This window comes from Brassica napus, chromosome C6 (assembly GCF_020379485.1).
Source record: "Brassica napus cultivar Da-Ae chromosome C6, Da-Ae, whole genome shotgun sequence".
Classification (NCBI taxonomy): Eukaryota; Viridiplantae; Streptophyta; class Magnoliopsida; order Brassicales; family Brassicaceae; genus Brassica; species Brassica napus.
This window is the reverse complement of record NC_063449.1, coordinates 14,750,508-14,769,087: the sequence shown is the minus strand read 5'-3', so window position 1 is coordinate 14,769,087 and position 18,580 is coordinate 14,750,508.

Sequence of the window (18,580 nt, the reverse complement as noted above, 5' to 3'; positions counted from 1 at the left end):
ACGAAAACCTAGTGGAAAATACAAATCTAGGCTTGTAGTTCAAGGATTCAGTCAAAAAGAAGGCTTTGACTATTTTGATACATATTTTTCAGTAACGAGAATAACAACAATAAGGCTGATGATAACAATGGCAGTAAGAGACCTAGAAATCTATCAAATGGATGTAAAAACCACTTTTCTAAAGGGTGATTTAGACCTGAGGGTTTTGTCATTCCTGGACAGGAAGACAAAGTATGCCGACTTGTAAAGTCACTTTATGGGTTTAAACAAGCTCGTAAACAATGGCACGAAAAATTTGACAATACAATGATGTCAAATGGATTCAAAATAAATGAATGTGACAAATGCATATACTACAAAACAACCAAAATGCATATGTTTTGCTATGTCTATATGTAGATGATATGCTCATTATTGGAAGCAATAAAGACATTATCAATCAAACAAAGAACATGCTTAAAGGGACATTTGAGAAGAAAGACTTGGGATTAGCAGATGTAATTCTCGGGGTTAAAGTCACAAGAAATTCTAATGGAATTACCTTAACCCAATCTCATTATACTCAAACAATATTAGAGAGATTTAAAAATTACTCTAAAAGTACGGCAAAATCTTCGTTAGATCCCCAAATGCACTTGACTAAGAATTCAGGTGAAGCGGTTTCACAAAACGAGTATGCACGTGTGATCAGAAGTCTCATGTACTTGACTAATTGTACGAGACCAGATCTAGCGCATGCAGTAAACGTACTTAGTCGATATACAAGTAATCCAGGTCATACACACTGGAAAGCTATAACGAGAGTACCTAATTACTTGCGCTACACCAAAGATTTTGGGCTTCACTATGGTAAAGAACCATCAGTTTTAGAAGGATACAGTGATGCTAATTGGATATCAGATTCTAAAAACTTAAAATCCACAAGTGGATATGTCTTTACACTTGGAGGAGCAACAATATAATGGAAACCTAGCCAGATCCACCATGGAATCTGAGTCCATAGCCTTAGACAAAGCAACAGAAGAAGCTGAATGGCTTAGAAATTTTTTGGAAGATATTCCTATGTGGGAGAAACCTGTGCCAGCTATACACATACATTGTGATAGTCAATCAGCTATAGCGGCTCAGGGTAATCTCTACAATGGTAGATCTCGTCACATCAGAAGACGACATAAAACCATTAGACAACTTATCTCAAGTGGTGTAATCACAATAGACTACATCAAATCGGCTGACAACCTAGCGGATCCATTTACAAAAGGTTTGCCACGACATGTTGTTGCTAAATCATCAAAAGGAATGGATTTAAAGCGTATAACGAATGAGGATGCTTGATTGTAACCCTACCTATCATGACTGGAGATCCCAAGACGTAGGTTCAAAGGGAAAACAAAATCAAACAGAATCTAACCAAAGCACTTGAGACAAAGTAGTCTCTTCCCAGCTCCTAAGATGATAAAAGTGCTAACGAATGTGAGAAGGATAAGCATAAGATTTTAATGATTCTATAGCTTCTAAAGCGGAGTATTACTCAATACTTTTCATGGTCAATCACCTAATGAGTGTGAAATGGGGCCGATCCTAGGAGAATGAATGCAGGGCTATATTTTCTAAGTTCACTCATGAAAACCAAGAATAGTTCAGGGCCACAATGAACACAATAGAGAACTAAGTTCTACGAGAAAATGAAGCTGCGTTATGCATGTTGTCTCGGTCTACATAAAACATCGGTTTGTTCAAGACATCATGTTCATCTTCTGGTAAAGTAAACCCGACAGACATTAACTATGAGCGGTTCAAGGCTTAAAAATTCCACCAACTCAAACACAATGAATTTTTCGCAAATACTCTCGATAAGTCTGTCTAGTCTGGTCAGGATTAGAATTAGTATAGTTTTTAGAGTCTATCGAGTCTACATTTAGTCTGCATATGTTTAGAGTCATTTTTATTCATGTGGGGGATTGTTGAACCCAATTATTTAAGCCAAATGTGAAAAAGAAATGGGCCACCAGGTTTTAATAAAAAGCCTTGTTGGCTTAAGTTAAATGAATGAAGAAGTGGAGCAATGTCCCACATCTCCTAGCAAGAGAGAAATGAAGCAGTATATATATGTTCCCTTACTATCTTTGGTTAAACGGCTTCAGGGGATAGGATGACTCCCCACCTGAGCGCTGCCGCCGCCGTCCGGCCGGCTCGGCGTGGGCGTTAGCTTGGGCTTGGGTTTTGGGGAAGGGCCTCCGGCCCAATAAGATTCTTTTTGGACCAAGTTAAGCTTCAACGTTTTGTTATTCAATTTGGTAAAAAACAGCATGCAATTTTATTTAAAACGACAAGTAGTTTGTCTAGAAAATAAAACGTCAGGCAATTTATCCTCTCGAAATATTAAACGAGATAAGAGAGTCTTAGGGAATAAGTTTTTGAAACTCAACTTCCCGTGATCTCCGTGAGATTTCCTCCAACGTGCGCACGCGCTGCATCAGTTACGGAAAGTGGCTCGTCTTTTACTCTTTAAAACCTTGTCTCCTCCTTCATTTCTCATTAAGTTTTTACGCAACAAAAATCACCAAATCCTTCAAGGTAAGTCTAAAGAGTGTTTCGTAGATATATTAGTTCGTTAGAGCATTCACGAGTGAAGCGTGAATCGTCTGCCATGGTTGTATCCAGGGACTCGATATTCGTACAAGTCTGTCTCACTACGGAGCGAATATTTTAAGGAAAGATATTGTATCTCGACTCCATATCCGTTCTGAAAACTGTTTTGTTTTTTCGGTTTCTATCCGAAGTTTACAATCGTTTCTTTCCTTAAATCGCTTTATTTATTACTGTTATTTCAATTCGGTTTTCGGATTCTACACACATCAGATTTTAACAAATGGTAAAAACTTACTTTCTTACACCTAAGAATGTGAAGTTCCTCGGCATAGAGATAATCACAAATCGTTGCATTCCTACTGTAACTGTGTTGAGACTCTTCAAAGTCTTACCTAATGGTTAAGAAGAACCCCTCACCATCTGATGAACATAAGAGGGGGCCCCCTGGTGGAGTGAAATCTATAGCTTTGAGCAACACTATGCAATGTCACGAAACAAAAAAACAAAAACTCGAGCACTGCGAGATCTATGCTTCGTTATGGCATCACAGGTACACCAATGTCTTTTTCCCTCTCCATCAAACACAGCAGGTGAGATTAGCAGTACAAAAATATTGTAACAACCGTATTTATTACTTCTCAAAAGTCAACTTTAAAGTTGTAAATCAAAATAACATAATAAATCTCGTAAATATCGATAAAAGCATAAAAACTGCAAGTCTGAAAAAGAAAGAAATAAAACTCCCAAAGCAACAGTCCGATAGCAATCACTCACGCTCTTCACTCTCACCCGAAAGGGGAAAGAAAGGAGGGGTGAGTAACAGGGGAGTTACTCGGTGAGGTATGGGATGCTAAACCGCAAACCACTGACTCAATACATAGCACTACGACCATGTAGGCCTAGCTCTAGCATGAAACAAACACAGTGTCTAATACACCACATAAAACATCCAGTGCGCTGCTAGTACATGCTACTCTATGCATCCCGCATTTCCTCATAAGGATATATGTATATCTTCAGGCGTATAGTAGTCCATCTCTGTACTCCCAGATTCTGCGCGTCGGCGACAGATACAAACGTCTTTGTACCCCCGCAATCTCACTGCTCGTCGGCGGCTTACACAAACGTCTTTGTGCACCCGTAATCACACTTCTCGTCGGCAGCTTACACAAACGTCTTTGTGCACCCGCAATCAAACTGCTCGTCGGCGGTTTACACAAAAGTCTTTGTGCACCCGCAATCCACACAAATGGACTTATATATTTATATACATATATATAACAGTTTTAACATCACTCAATTCATTCAACCGTTGAATCCTCTATTATCCTATTTTCGATTTAACAATCAAGAACAATAATAAACAAACAAGACTCTCAAACAGACTCAATTCACAGAGACGGATCATGTTTCGAAACTAGACTTTCCATAATAGTAGTACTAAACTAGCACGGGATTAGGCGGAATAGCCCTCACCTTAGTCACTGGCTGGAATGATCGACGGGAGATGGTCAACTGCATCACGAGATCAACGTCTTAGGCTTAGAGACTCAGGAAATAAAGTTTCCAAAAATGGAAACTTTCCTAAAATAGCAACTTTCCTAAAATAGAAACTTCCCTCATATTACTTATTTCCTAAATTAGAAACATTCCTAAAATAGCAACTTCCCTAAAATTGATTCCTAAAACTAGAAATATGGAAGCGACAAACTTACTAGAAAAACCAGCCGGAAGCTCATCCAGAAATCCCACTGGAACCTCGCCCAACAATCTCGCTGGAAGCTAGTCCAGAAATCTCGCCAGAAGCTCACCCAGAAATCCCACCGGAAAAATTCACTAGTGACTGGTCGTCGGATAATTCAACAACAATTCGTCACGGCGCAAAGAAATACTTTGACTTGATGAGAATAAAAAGAAAGGGTAGAGTTCCTTATATAGGAGAAGGGAAGGGAGGAAGGTTTTCTAAACTTCCAATGTGGGACAAAATAAAAAGAGAGAATTGGGCTTCAATTTTAATAAAGCCAAAAAGGCTCCACCAAAAATCAGGGTCGTTACAATTCTCCCCCACTTAACGGGAATTCGTCCCGAATTCCAAGACGGAACTGGCGAAAACTTCAACGAATACGAAGGAGAGAAGAACACGAGATAAAAACAAAGGAAACAAACAGAAACTTGATCTTCATCCACACCAAAAGAAAAAGTCAGAAACGCTAACGACTAAACGAATGATTTTGGAAAGAAGGGTGTCACTTTATTTTGAAATTCCCAATCCCCAAAAAACATTAAAATTCGCTAAAATCCGAGTCCCATAAACCGCCTTCCCAGGTCGGAGTTGGGACGGTACCCCGCTCTGATACGAAATTGTAACACCCGTATTTTCCAAAATAACTTAAATAAATAAAAAGTCTGAAATCTCCATTTATTACTTCTCAAAAGTCAACTTCAAAGTTGTAAATCAAAATAACATAATAAATCTCGTAAATATCGATAAAAGCATAAAGACTGCAAGTCTAAAAAAGAAAGAAATAAAACTCCCAAAGCACCAGTCCGATAGCAATCACTCATGCTCATCAGTCTCACCTTAAAGGGGAAAGAAAGGAGGGGTGAGTAACAGGGGAGTTACTCCGTGAGGTATGGGATGCTAAACCGCAAACCACTGACTCAGTACATAGCACTACGACCATGTAGGCCTAGCTCTAGCATGAAACAAACACAGTGTCTAATACACCACATAAAACATCCAGTGCGCTGATAGTACATGCTACTCTATGCATCCCGCATTTCCTCATAAGGATATATGTATATCTCCAGGCGTATAGTAGTCCATCTCTGTACTCCCAGATTCTGCGCGTCGGCGACTGATACAAACGTCTTTGTACCCCCGCAATCTCACTGCTCGTCGGCGGCTTACACAAACCTCTTTGTGCACCCGCAATCACACTGCTCGTCGGCAGCTTACACAAACGTCTTTGTGCACCCGCAATCAAACTGCTCGTCGGCGGTTTACACAAAAGTCTTTGTGCACCCGCAATCCAGACAAATGGACATATATATTTAAATACATATATATAACAATTTTAACATCACTCAATTCATTCAACCGTTGAATCCTCTATTATCCTATTTTCGATTTAACAATCAATAAAAATAATAAACACACAAGACTCTCAAACAGACTCAATTCACAGAGACGGATCATGTTTCGAAACTAGACTGTCCATAATAGTAGTCCTAAACTAGCACGGGATTAGACGGAATAGCCCTCACCTTAGTCACAGGCTGGAATGCTCGACGGGAGATGGTCAACTGCATCACGAGATCAACGTCTTAGTCTTAGAGTCTCAGGAAATAAAGTTTCCAAAAATGGAAACTTTCCTAAAATAGCAACTTTCCAAAAATAGAAACTTCCCTCATATTACTTAGTTCCTAAATTAGAAACTTTCCTAAAATAGCAACTTCCCTAGAATAGATTCCTAAAACTAGAAATATGGCAGCGACAAACTTACTAGAAAAACCAGCCGAAAGCTCGTCCAGAAATCCCGCCGGAAGCTCGCCCATCAATCTCTCCGGAAGCTCGTCCAGAAATCTCGCCGGAAGCTCACCCAGAAATCCCACCGGAAAATTTCACTAGTGACTGGTCGTCGGATAATTCAACAACAATTCTTCACGGCGCAAAGAAATACTTTGACTTGATGAGAATAAAAAGAAAGGGTAGAGTTCCCTATATAGGAGAAGGGAAGGGAGGAAAGTTTTCTAAACTTCCAATGTGGGACAAAATAAAAAGAGAGAATTGGGCTTTAATTTTAATAAAGCCAAAAAGGCTCCACCAAAAATCAGGGTCGTTACAATTCTCCCCCACTTAACCAGAATTTGTCCCGAATTCCAAGACGGAACCCGCGAAAACTTCAACGAATACGAAGGAGAGAAGAACACGAGATGAAAACAAAGGAAAAAAACAGAAACTTGATCTTCATCCACACCAAAAGAAAAAGTCAGAAACGCTAACGACTAAACGAATGATTTTGGACAGAAGGGTGTCACTTTATTTTGAAATTCCCAATCCCCGAGAAACATTAAAATTTGCTAAAATCTGAGTCCCATAAACCGCCATCCGAGGTCGGAGTTGGGACGGAACCCCGCTCTGATACCAAATTGTAACACCCGTATTTTCTAAAATAACTTAAATAAATAAAATGTCTGAAATCTCCAATTATTACTTCTCAAAAGTCAACTTCAAAGTTGTAAATCAAAATAACATAATAAATCTCGTAAATATCGATAAAAGCATAAAGACTGCAAGTCTAAAAAAGAAAGAAATAAAACTTCCAAAGCACCAGTCCGATAGCAATCACTCATGCTCATCAGTCTCACTTGAAAGGGGAAAGAAAGGAGGGGTGAGTAACAGGGGAGTTACTCCGTGAGGTATGGGATGCTAAACCGCGAACCACTGACTCAGTACATAGCACTACGACCATATAGGCCTAGCTCTAGCATGAAACAAACACAGTGTCTAATACACGACATAAAACATCCAGTGCGCTGATAGTACATTCTACTCTATGCACCCCGCATTTTCTCATAAGGATATATGTATATCTCCAGGCGTACAGTAGTCCATCTCTGTACTCCCAGATTCTGCGCGTCGTCGACTGATACAAACGTCTTTGTACCCCTGCAATCTCACTGCTCGTCGGCGGCTTACACAAACGTCTTTGTGCACCCGCAATCCACACAAACGGACTTATATATTAATATACATATATATAGCAGTTTTAACATCACTCAATTCATTCAACCGTTGAATCCTCTATTATCCTATTTCCGATTTAACAATCAATAACAATAATAAACAAACAAGACTCTCAAACAGACTCAATTCACAGAGACGGATCATGTTTCGAAACTAGACTTTCCATAATAGTAGTACTAAACTAGCACGAGATTAGAGGGAATAGCCCTCACCTTAGTCACTGGCTGAAATGATCGACGAGAGATGGTCAACTTCATCACGAGATCAACGACTTAGGATCAGAGTCTCAGGAAATAATGTTTCCAAAAATGAAAACTTTCCTAAAATAGAAACTTCCCTCATATTTCTTATTTCCTAAATTAGAAAGTTTCCTAAAATAGCAATTTCCCTAAAATAGATTCCTAAAACTAGAAATATGGAAGCGACAAACTTACTAGAAAAACAAGCCGGAAGCTCATCCAGAAATCCCACTGGAACCTCGCCCAACAATCTCGCTGGAAGCTAGTCCAGAAATCTCGCCAGAAGCTCACCCAGAAATCCCACCGGAAAAATTCACTAGTGACTGGTCGTCGGATAATTCAACAACAATTCGTCACGGCGCAAAGAAATACTTTGACTTGATGAGAATAAAAAGAAAGGGTAGAGTTCCTTATATAGGAGAAGGGAAGGGAGGAAGGTTTTCTAAACTTCCAATGTGGGACAAAATAAAAAGAGAGAATTGGGCTTCAATTTTAATAAAGCCAAAAAGGCTCCACCAAAAATCAGGGTCGTTACAATTCTCCCCCACTTAACCGGAATTCGTCCCGAATTCCAAGATCGAACCCGCGAAAAAATTCAACGAATACGAAGGAGAGAAGAACACGAGATGAAAACAAAGGAAACAAACAGAAACTTGATCTTCATGCACACCAAAAGAAAAAGTCAGAAACGCTAATGACTAAACGAATGATTCTGGACAGAAGGGTGTCACTTTATTTTGAAATTCCCAATCCCCAAGAAACATTAAGGGGGGTGTATCAATGGAGAGTTTTAGGTGATTTGTGTCAAAATGACAAATCCACTGTTATTGAAACATGAATTTTAAAAACTCATTTAAAATCCAGTATTATTGAACTTGACATTTTATAAAGTACTCTGAAATCTACTGTTATTAAAAATATTTTAAGTTGTGGATTTTTATAGTTTTCAAGTGATTTTAGAGTGTTTGGGTGGAGTTTCTTAGTTAAAAAAAATAAAACTCAAATCTCATGGTTTTAGGTGATATTCTAGAGTGGTTTAACAAAAATCATTTTATTCTCTGCAATTCCTTAAAATCATCTAAAACCGCATTAAAAGTCAAATCACCTCAAATTTTAGATTGAATACATCCCCCTAAAATTTGCTAAAATCTGAGTCCAATAAACCGACATCCCAGGTCGGAGCTTGGACGGAACCCCGCTCTGATACGAAATTGTAACACCCGTATTTTCCAAAATAACTTAAATGAATAAAAAGCCTGAAATCTCCATTTATTACTTCTCAAATGTCAACTTCAAAGTTGTAAATCAAAATAACATAATAAATCTCGTAAATATCGATAAAAGCATAAAAACTGCAAGTCTGAAAAAGAACGAAATAAAACTCCCAAAGCACCAGTCCGATAGCGTTCACTCATGCTCGTCAGTCTCACCTGAAAGGGAAAAGAAAGGAGGGGTGAGTAACAGCGGAGTTACTCCATGAGGTATGGGATGCTAAACCGCAAACCACTGACTCAGTACATAGCACTACGACCATGTACGCCTAGCTCTAGCATGAAACAAACACAGAGTCTAATACACCACATAAAACATCCAGTGCGCTGATAGTACATTCTACTCTATGCACCCCGCATTTCCTCATAAGGATATATGTATATCTCCAGGCGTACAGTAGTCCATCTCTATACTCCCAGATTCTGCGCGTCGGCGACTGATACAAACGTCTTTGTACCCCTGCAATCTCACTGCTCGTCGGCGGCTTACACAAACGTCTTTGTGCACCCGCAATCACACTGCTCGTCGGCGGCTTACAAAAACGTCTTTGTGCACCAGCAATCCACACAAACGGACTTATATATTTATATACATATATATTACAATTTTAACATCACTCAATTCATTCAACTTTTGAATCCTCTATTATCCTATTTCTGATTTAACAATCAATAACAATAATAAACGAACAAGACTCTCAAACAGACTCAATTCACAGAGACGGATCATGTTTCGAAACTTGACTTTCCATAATAGTAGTACTAAACTAGCACGGGATTAGACGGAATAGCCCTCACCTTAGTCACTGGCTGGAATGATCGACGGGAGATGGTCAACTGCATCACGAGATCAACGACTTAGGCTCAGAGTCTCAAGAAATAAAGTTTCCAAAAATGGAAACTTTCCAAAAATAGAAACTTCCCTCATATTACCTATTTCCTAAATTAGAAACTTTCCTAAAATAGCAACTTCCTTAAAATAGATTCCTAAAACTAGAAATATGGAAGCGAAAAACATACTAGAAAAACCAGCCGGAAGCTCGTCTAGAAATCCCACCGGAAGCTCGCCCAGCAATCTCGCCGGAAGCTCGTGCAGAAATCTCGCCAGAAGCTCACCCAAAAATCCCACCGGAAAAATTCACTAGTGACTGGTCGTCGGATAATTCAACAACAATTCGTCACGGCGCAAAGAATTACTTTGACTTGATGAGAATAAAAAGAGATGGTAGAGTTCCTATATAGGAGAAGGAAAGGGAGGAAAATTTTCTAAACTTCCAATGTGGGACAAAATAAAAAGAGAGAATTGGGCTTTAATTTTAGTAAAGCCGAAAAGACCTCACCAAAAATCAGGGTCGTTACAAATATATTCTCCTAAACTTAACGAATAATAGTGTAGCTAATGTGGGAAAATACGGCCGAAATTATAGGATGCATGTCCGCAAATCCAAGGTGCTAGAACACACCACTATACCGACCACACCATATCTCACCAAAGGATTTAAAAAAATTGGGTCCGAATAAAGAGTAAGGGAAAAGTTAACTGTTTTGGAATATTTAAATCCAAACGCAAGGCAGCGTTTCTAATATTTACACAACACATCACAATTTACGTGATTTAAATACCTGTCCAGGAGAAAAACTTTGAGCACCAGGCGTACTTCGTAAACTAAGCGTTACAAACCCCAGCAGCAGACCATGTTATTTGTTTCCTCACAAATATATTTGAAAACATCTAATATATTAAAACTGAAGTACATGTTGTGAAACTAGAGAATAGAGTCTATGTTTCTGTATTATTCATAAACATAAGGAACCCTTTATATATAGGGAATTACACTGTCATAGAAAAATGGAAAGACTAAAGAAAGAAAATACAAATATGGAAAGAGTACAAATCATAATCTAATAAGGAAAAGGCAAGATGCCGATTCTCTCTCTGTCTCTCTCTCCTCACGGTCGACTCTCTCTCTCTCTCTCTAGCATTGGGCCGGTTATGAACCGGGCCGGTTATGGACATCCACAATATGATTTATAACACTCACCCTTGGATGCCATAACCATACATGGATTGTAATACGCTTTAGATGTTGCCTCATTAAAACCTTACCAGGAAAACCCAGTGGGACAAAACCATAGTGAAGGAAAAAGAGTACAACACGTATTACTCCCCCTGTTCTGAACAACTCGCGGCTGGCCTCATGAACAGCCAAGATCTCCGAATGGTTTGAAGATGTGGCCGCGATCATCTGCTTCATGGAACGCTATGATATGGCCGTTCCACCATGTGTGAAAACATAGCCTGTCTGTGATCGAGCATTGTGTGGATCCGAAAGATAACCTGCATCAGCAAAATCAACTAAACCTTCTTTGTTTTGGTTAGTATAAAATAAACCCAAGTCTTTTGTTCCTTGCAGGTAACGAAGAACATGTTTAATCCCGTTCCAGTGCCTTTGGGTTGGACAAGAGCTTAATCTAGACAATAGATTCACAGCAAAACATATATCTGGTCGTGTGACTAGCCAGATACATCAAAGCTCCTATAGCACTGAGATATGGCACTTCGGGACCAAGGACATCTTTATCGTCCATCTTAGGATGGAACGGATCAGTGTCCAGGCCGAGGGACCTCACGACCATGGGGCTAGATAATGGGTGAGACTCGGCCATGTTGAATCTCTTGAGTACTTTTCTGTATATGCCATTTGATGCACAAGGATTCCATCTCTTATGTACTCAAGCTGTAATCCCAAACAAAACTTTGTTTTTTTCAAGATCTTTCATCTCGAATTCTTTCTTAAGATATTCAACTATTTGGGAAATCTCTCCAGAGGTTCCTAGGATATTTAAATCATCAACATACACTGCTATAATCACAAAGCCCTGGCCGAATTTCTTTATAAAGATACAAGGGCTGATCGGATCATTCTTGTATCCTTCTCTCTCTAGGTACTCACTTAACATATTGTACCACATTCGGCCTGATTGTTTCAATCCATAAAGTGACTTATTCAACTTTATACAGTGTTGTTCTCCAGTACTCGATTTGTTTTTCAACTCTATACCCTCTGGTACTTTCATATAAATCTCATTATCCAGTGGCCCATATAAGTATGCAGTTACAAGATCCATTAACCGCAAGTTTAATTTCTCTCTTATAGCCAGACTTATCAGGAATCTAAAAGTAGTAGCATCCACCACAGGGGAGTATGTCTCCTCATAATCGATTCCTGGTCCCTGTGAGAATCCTTGTGCAACAAGCCTTGCTTTATATCTCACGACCTTGCCGTGTTCATTTCTTTTCCTCACAAAGACCCACTTTTAACCAGCTTATTGCTATCTCCCCCTAATGTTGGATGTTCGGATTCATCAAAGTGACAATCTGCATACATGGCCTTAAATAAATCACCCGAAGTTGGCTCAAGGTATTTTATAATCGTGGGGGAATCATATCCAACATATATCCCCATCCTCCTTTGAGGTCCCATCTTTGTTCTCTGTGGTGGAGCAATTGGTACATAGACGGCACAGCCAAATGTCTTCAGATGGGATATGTCTGGCTCATGACCCGTAAGCAATTGTGATGGGGAATATTTATGTTCACTAGACGGTCTGATACGAATCAGTTCGGCCGCGTGCAACACCGCGTGTCCCAAAGCTGTGGGCGGAAGCTTAGACCTCATAAGCAATGATCTAGCTATTAACTGAATTCGTTTTATGAATGATTCGGCCAAGCCATCTTGTGTATGTACATGTGCCATGGAGTGTTCCACACTTACCCCCATGGACATACAGTAATCATTAAACGCTTGGGACGTGAACTCACCAGCATTGGTATCTATCATTCCGACCTTAGCATAGTAAAAGGCCAGTAGAGAGCGCATGTATAGACTCTAGGACTTTCTTGTAGCCTTGGCCGATCTCTATGATCTGAAGAAACTCTTTGTTTCCTTCGCCCTTAGTCTCAATATGAAAGCCATTCATTTGAATGTCTTTAAAGCTCAATAGGCTTCTCTTAGAGCTGGGTGAATACAATGCATCAGATATCTCTAGATGCGTACCCTTAGGCAACATGATGTTAGCCTGGCCGTAGCCCTCTATGAGACTGGCTATACCCGGAATGATACTTTAGAGACTTCATATAAAAACTTTCATTCATTAATAAAATAAGTTCAAAGCAATCAAAACATAGAAAACATAAAGCAAATAACACGAAAACATAGATGTCGAATTCAACTTCATTCTTTTAAACAATCTGAAGTTTCATAATCCATAAGATCGTCTCGTTCATGATTGAAATCATCTTCACAATCTTAATAAGTCATATGAGATTCAGGATTCTTCCCTTTCAAACTCTCTTGGTAGAGGTCAACGATATGTTTGGGAGTAATACATGTCTTAGCCCAATGATTATCCATACCACATCTATGGCACACGGATTTGGTCGAGTTTTGTGGCTTGAAAGATGTACCACGGCCTCGACCATGTCCACGGCCTCAATAGGAGCCACAGCCATATGAGTTGCCTTGGCCTCGACCAAACGAGTTTCGGTCTCGACCACCACGTCCATGCCATTTTCCACGACCACGGTTGTGTTGGCTATCACTATGGACATGGTTCGACTATTTCTTAGCCTCTACGGTCGCATGTGCCTCATGTAATGGGTTTGTTCCAGGAGGTCTCAATTCACTGTTTCTCATCAACAGTTCATTGTTCTGCTCAGCGAGCAAGAGACAAGAGATCATATTAGAATAAGTTGTGAAGCCCTTATCATGGTACTGTTGTTGTAACAACACATTGCTTGTGTGGACGGTGGAAAAGGTTTTCTCAAGCATATCCTTATCTGTTATATCCTCACCACACAGTTTCAATTTTGAAACTATTTTAAACAGACCGAGTTATACTCGTCCACGGACTTGAAGTCCTGGATTCTGAGATTCCTCCAATCATACATAGCCTTTGGTAATAACACGAGTTATACTCGTCCACGGACTTGAAGTCCTGGATTATGAGATTCCTCCAATCATACATAGCCTTTGGTAATAACACCGTTCTCTGGTGATCATATCTCGTTTTCAACTCTGTCCAAAGGTCTAGAGGATTCTCAATAGTCAAATACTGATCTTTGAGACTCTCAATAAGATGATGGCGTATAATTAATATCGCACTATATCTATCTTTCTCACTTGCATTATTGCCCTCGGTGATACATTCACCGATTCCCTTGGATTTTAAGATGATCTTAGCATCAAGTGCCCATTGCAAGTAATTATCTCCAGAGAGACTTAGGGCAGCAAAATCCAAGTTGTTGATTTTCGACATCTGAAATCATATGTTTCATAATTTAGATTTAAAAGTGTTCAAGCGAATGCAATCAATATGCTCAAGCAATCCGGATTCTAGGTATGATGCAAATAGGTCATTCGTATATGATGCAGACATGTTCAATCTTAGCATTCAGATTCTATATGCCATCAGTTCGTACTATTATGCATGCATGATGCAAACAAGCCGCACGGCTACAATCTTAGCAAACGGTTTCAATGCAATCAATACAATGGTTATTCGTTTTCAATCTTAGCAAACAGTTTTCTAAAAGTTCAATGTGTAATTGCAATCAAACAGTCAAGCAATGCAACAATTAGGGTTCATTCGAGAATGTATGAAAACTATCAATACTAGCCGGATCATTATCAATATGAGAATGCATAAATCATTTAACCTAGCAAGCGATTTTTATTTCAATTCAAGCATTCGGTTTTAATCAATCAAACAAGATAGTATTCGATTTTAATTTCAAGACATTAGGGTTTCGATCAAACAATCAATACGACTTCAATTTGAAAATCATTCAATCGGTTTTATCAATTCAAACAACCAAATTCAAGAATGAGATTATCAATCCTAGCAATCGATTTCTATTTGATCAAATTCAATACAGTTTTAATTAATCAAGGCTAGCATACTATATCCAAACATACAATCATTCAAATCAATTTTGATTCAAAGCATTAGATTAGGGTTTCGATTTTAATTCATTCAATCAATCAATTTGATTTCAAATTAGGGTTTATAATATCGAATGTGTTTTAGTATTAGGGTTTAAATAAAATCGATTTCATGCATTCATGCAGTAAGCATGTATGCGGCTAGGATCATGGATATTAGGGTTTCGATTTTGATCTTAGATCATTGGGGTTTTGAGATTCAAAACCATTAAGGTTTCGATTTTAATTGATCAAACAATCAATCTCGATTAGGGTTTGGGGTATCGAACTTATGATTATGAGCTTCGATTTACTCCTTGGGGTTTTGATCTATTACCCTATGGTTTTGATTTCAACATTAGATCAAACTATTAGGGTTTGTAGTTTTTATGGTTTCGATTCTTATCAAACAATCAAATTCGATTATGGGTTCTCTTTAAGGTTTCGAATTACCTTAACCTCAAGTAGGGTTGAATGGACCACCAAAGAGATGAACCGCGAGCTGGAACTGATCGGAACGCGAGCTGTGTGATTGCTGAGATCGGGAACGCGAGCTGTCCAACGTGCTGATCGGGTCGCGAGCTCTCCGTAAGCTGTCTGAGATCGTCTTGTTTGCGAGCTGAGGTTGAACAAGCCGAGATCGTCTGAGCTAGGATCAGGAACACCTTGAGCTGAAGCTGATCGGGAATAGATTGCAGACAAAGATCGGGATGTAAGGTTTCGCGATCGGGATTAGGATGGTTCGCCGGTAAGGATGTTCGCCGATTAGGGTTAGGGTTTTAGGCGGTTTGTTTTAGCTTAGGGGTTTAGATTCTATCGTGCTGATAACGTGTTGTGAAACTAGAGAATATAATCTATGTTTCTGTATTATTCATAAACACAAGGAGCCCTTTATATATAGGGAATTACACTGTCATAGAATAATGGAAAGACTAAAGAAAGAAAATACAAATATGGAAAGAGTACAAATCATAATCTAATAAGGAAAATGCAAGATGCCGATTCTCTCTCTCTCTCTCCTCACGGTCGACTCTCTCTCTCTCTAGCATTGGGGCGGTTATGAACCGGGCCGGTTATGGACATCCACAATATAATTTATAACAGTACAATTAATAATTAACCCTAAAGTTTTCCTAATATTTACGTCCATGCCACTAGCTTAAACCATACAAACCACTCAATTCTATTAAATTATTTAACTAGACATTACGTCTAAACCGTCGTCACTGAAAAATTTAACAAGACTTATTTTTGGGTTCACCCCTTAAGGTGAACTTGTAGGTTCACCAACAAATAGGATTGTGTTATTTCATATTCGATATCTTTTAAAAAAGAAAATAAAATATTGTCAAATTATATTATGTTTTTAAAATTAAAAGGTAAAAAGAAATAAATAAAAAATAGTATTAAATACAAAAAAAATATTTTTAACGTCGTCAGCAAAACATTAAACCCTAAATCCTAATCCATAAACCTTAAATCATAAACCCTACACCCTTGGGTAAACCCTAAACTCTAGGATAAATCCAAAACTCTAAATCAAAATCACTAAACACTCAAGGGTTTAGGGTTTAGGATTTAGGGTTTAGGGTTTAGGGTTTAGGGTTTTAGTGCTTTTTATTTAGTGTTTAGGATTTATCTAAGGGTTTACGGTTTACCCAAGGATTTAGAGTTTACCAAAGGGTTTAGGGTTTACCCAAGGGTTTAAGGTTTAGAATTTAGGGTTTAGGGATTAAGATTTAGGGTTTAGTGTTTTGCTGACGACCTTAAAAATATTTTTTTTTGAAATTCTTTTTTCGATAATTACCATCTTCTTTTACTTTTTTATTTTAAAAACATAAATAAATTGACAATATTTTGTTTCCCTTTTTAAAAGATATCAAATTTGAAATAATGAAATTCTATTCAGTAGATGTTCACTTTAGGAGGTGAACCCAAGAATAACTTTTCCATTAAACATACATAAGTAATCTAATATACTTCAATATCAGTAAAACATAGACCTTAGAACAGAGACAAAAACAAATATAATGTTTACGTTGCTTATACTATTTGGCGGTTCATAGTTTCATTTGGAATTTACTCTAATTATAAGTCTATATTTACACATCATTTAGTGTAAATGTTTGTATTTTGTAGCTATACATTATAGTTTATTCAAGTTGTAGATATGAAAAAATGGACCATCACATCGTCAATCTCGTTTACGACTCTTAACGTTTTTGATCTCAACACTCCCCATGCACTTGCAAACCACATTAGATCCTTCCATGCCCAACACTGCCTTCTGAAATTCATCCAACAACACAGCTCCTACCTCTTGCACTTTCTTGCCATACAAACTTCTACTCTCTTCAACGGCAATCCAGCAACTTCTTAAACTGCTTCTACCACATTCAGTGTCTGTCCATGATTAACAACAGAGGGAAAGGCTGGAGATGCAGCACCTGATCGCAGCAGAGCTAGCTTCACTGCTTTACCGGTTTTCTTGGAAGACTCCATTTGATTTTAGTGTTGAGTCTCACAGAGATTTTCTTGTCGTTAACCTCAGCAACCAAACCCTATGCTTGAGAACCGTGCAAGTTTGCTTGAGAACCGTGCAAGTTCTTAGATAAAGCCTTAAGAACCTTAGCCTTCTGCATTAACATAGAGAGACCATAAAATGGTGTGTTGTGAGAGCTTAGTTTGATGTGATATTAATTAGTATTTGAGTATATGAGAAGCTGCTTATGTTTCTCACTTTGGTGTCTCTGACATACAAATCAGTTGTGACCAATATACAAATTTGATGGGTTTTCTTTTAAAAAAGGTAATGAATGAAAAAAGACCGCAAATTTTAAAATGCACCATACCATTCACACAACATAAGTAGTTATGTTTGCGTGTGATTGAAAGGGGAAAGGCTGACAACATCCGCTTAGGTTGTTTATCCTACACAGTGCCATCCACACTTGCAATTAAAACTGCGCTTAGGACTGACAAGTGGACACCAGTTCGGTGCACACGTAGATAAACTACTGACCGCAAAGTGTTTCAGCGAATAATGTAGGTGCAAAAAGAAGAACATGACAGTTCATTACTCGAGAAAGTCTAATTGTGAAGGCTGGAACAATAGAGAAAAGTATGAGTGCTTCATAAACGAATGTAGCTATGTTCACATTTTGAATTAGGATTCGTTGAAGGCCAATGTAATACCGATCCAATTATGACCAATAACCTTAAAATAAATTCCCACATAAACTCAAAAGAGGAATGTATCCCAATTTCAGAAGTACACATACAAATGAGATACATCATTAGCTTAAAGTCCAGAAAATCGTACCTAGTAAGAAACTCATTAATTAGACACAATAAGTTCTTTCTAAGAACATGAATGGAAATAAAGAGATGGAACGCTAAAGTAAGAAGTTATCCCGAAACGACATCAATCGACACTGAAGCACAGTATGACTCATCAAGGGAAGATAACTCAAAGGCAACAGAAACTACCAAAGCCACTACGTGCATTCAAACAGACCCACCTATTGTATCTGCAAAAGTCGTTAGTATCAGATATCATGAAGTATACTATAGTTCAAGGAAGTGAAGGAATGATGATGATGAGTCACCCAATCCTTGGGATGCAGAACATGGCCTTCTTATCAATCAAACAAAGTAGAGATCTTTTTTTGTGTATGTGCATAAGATGGTGCTGGGAGATATGTGTACCTTTGTACGCTATTAGAAGCAATAATCTGTAAGAAG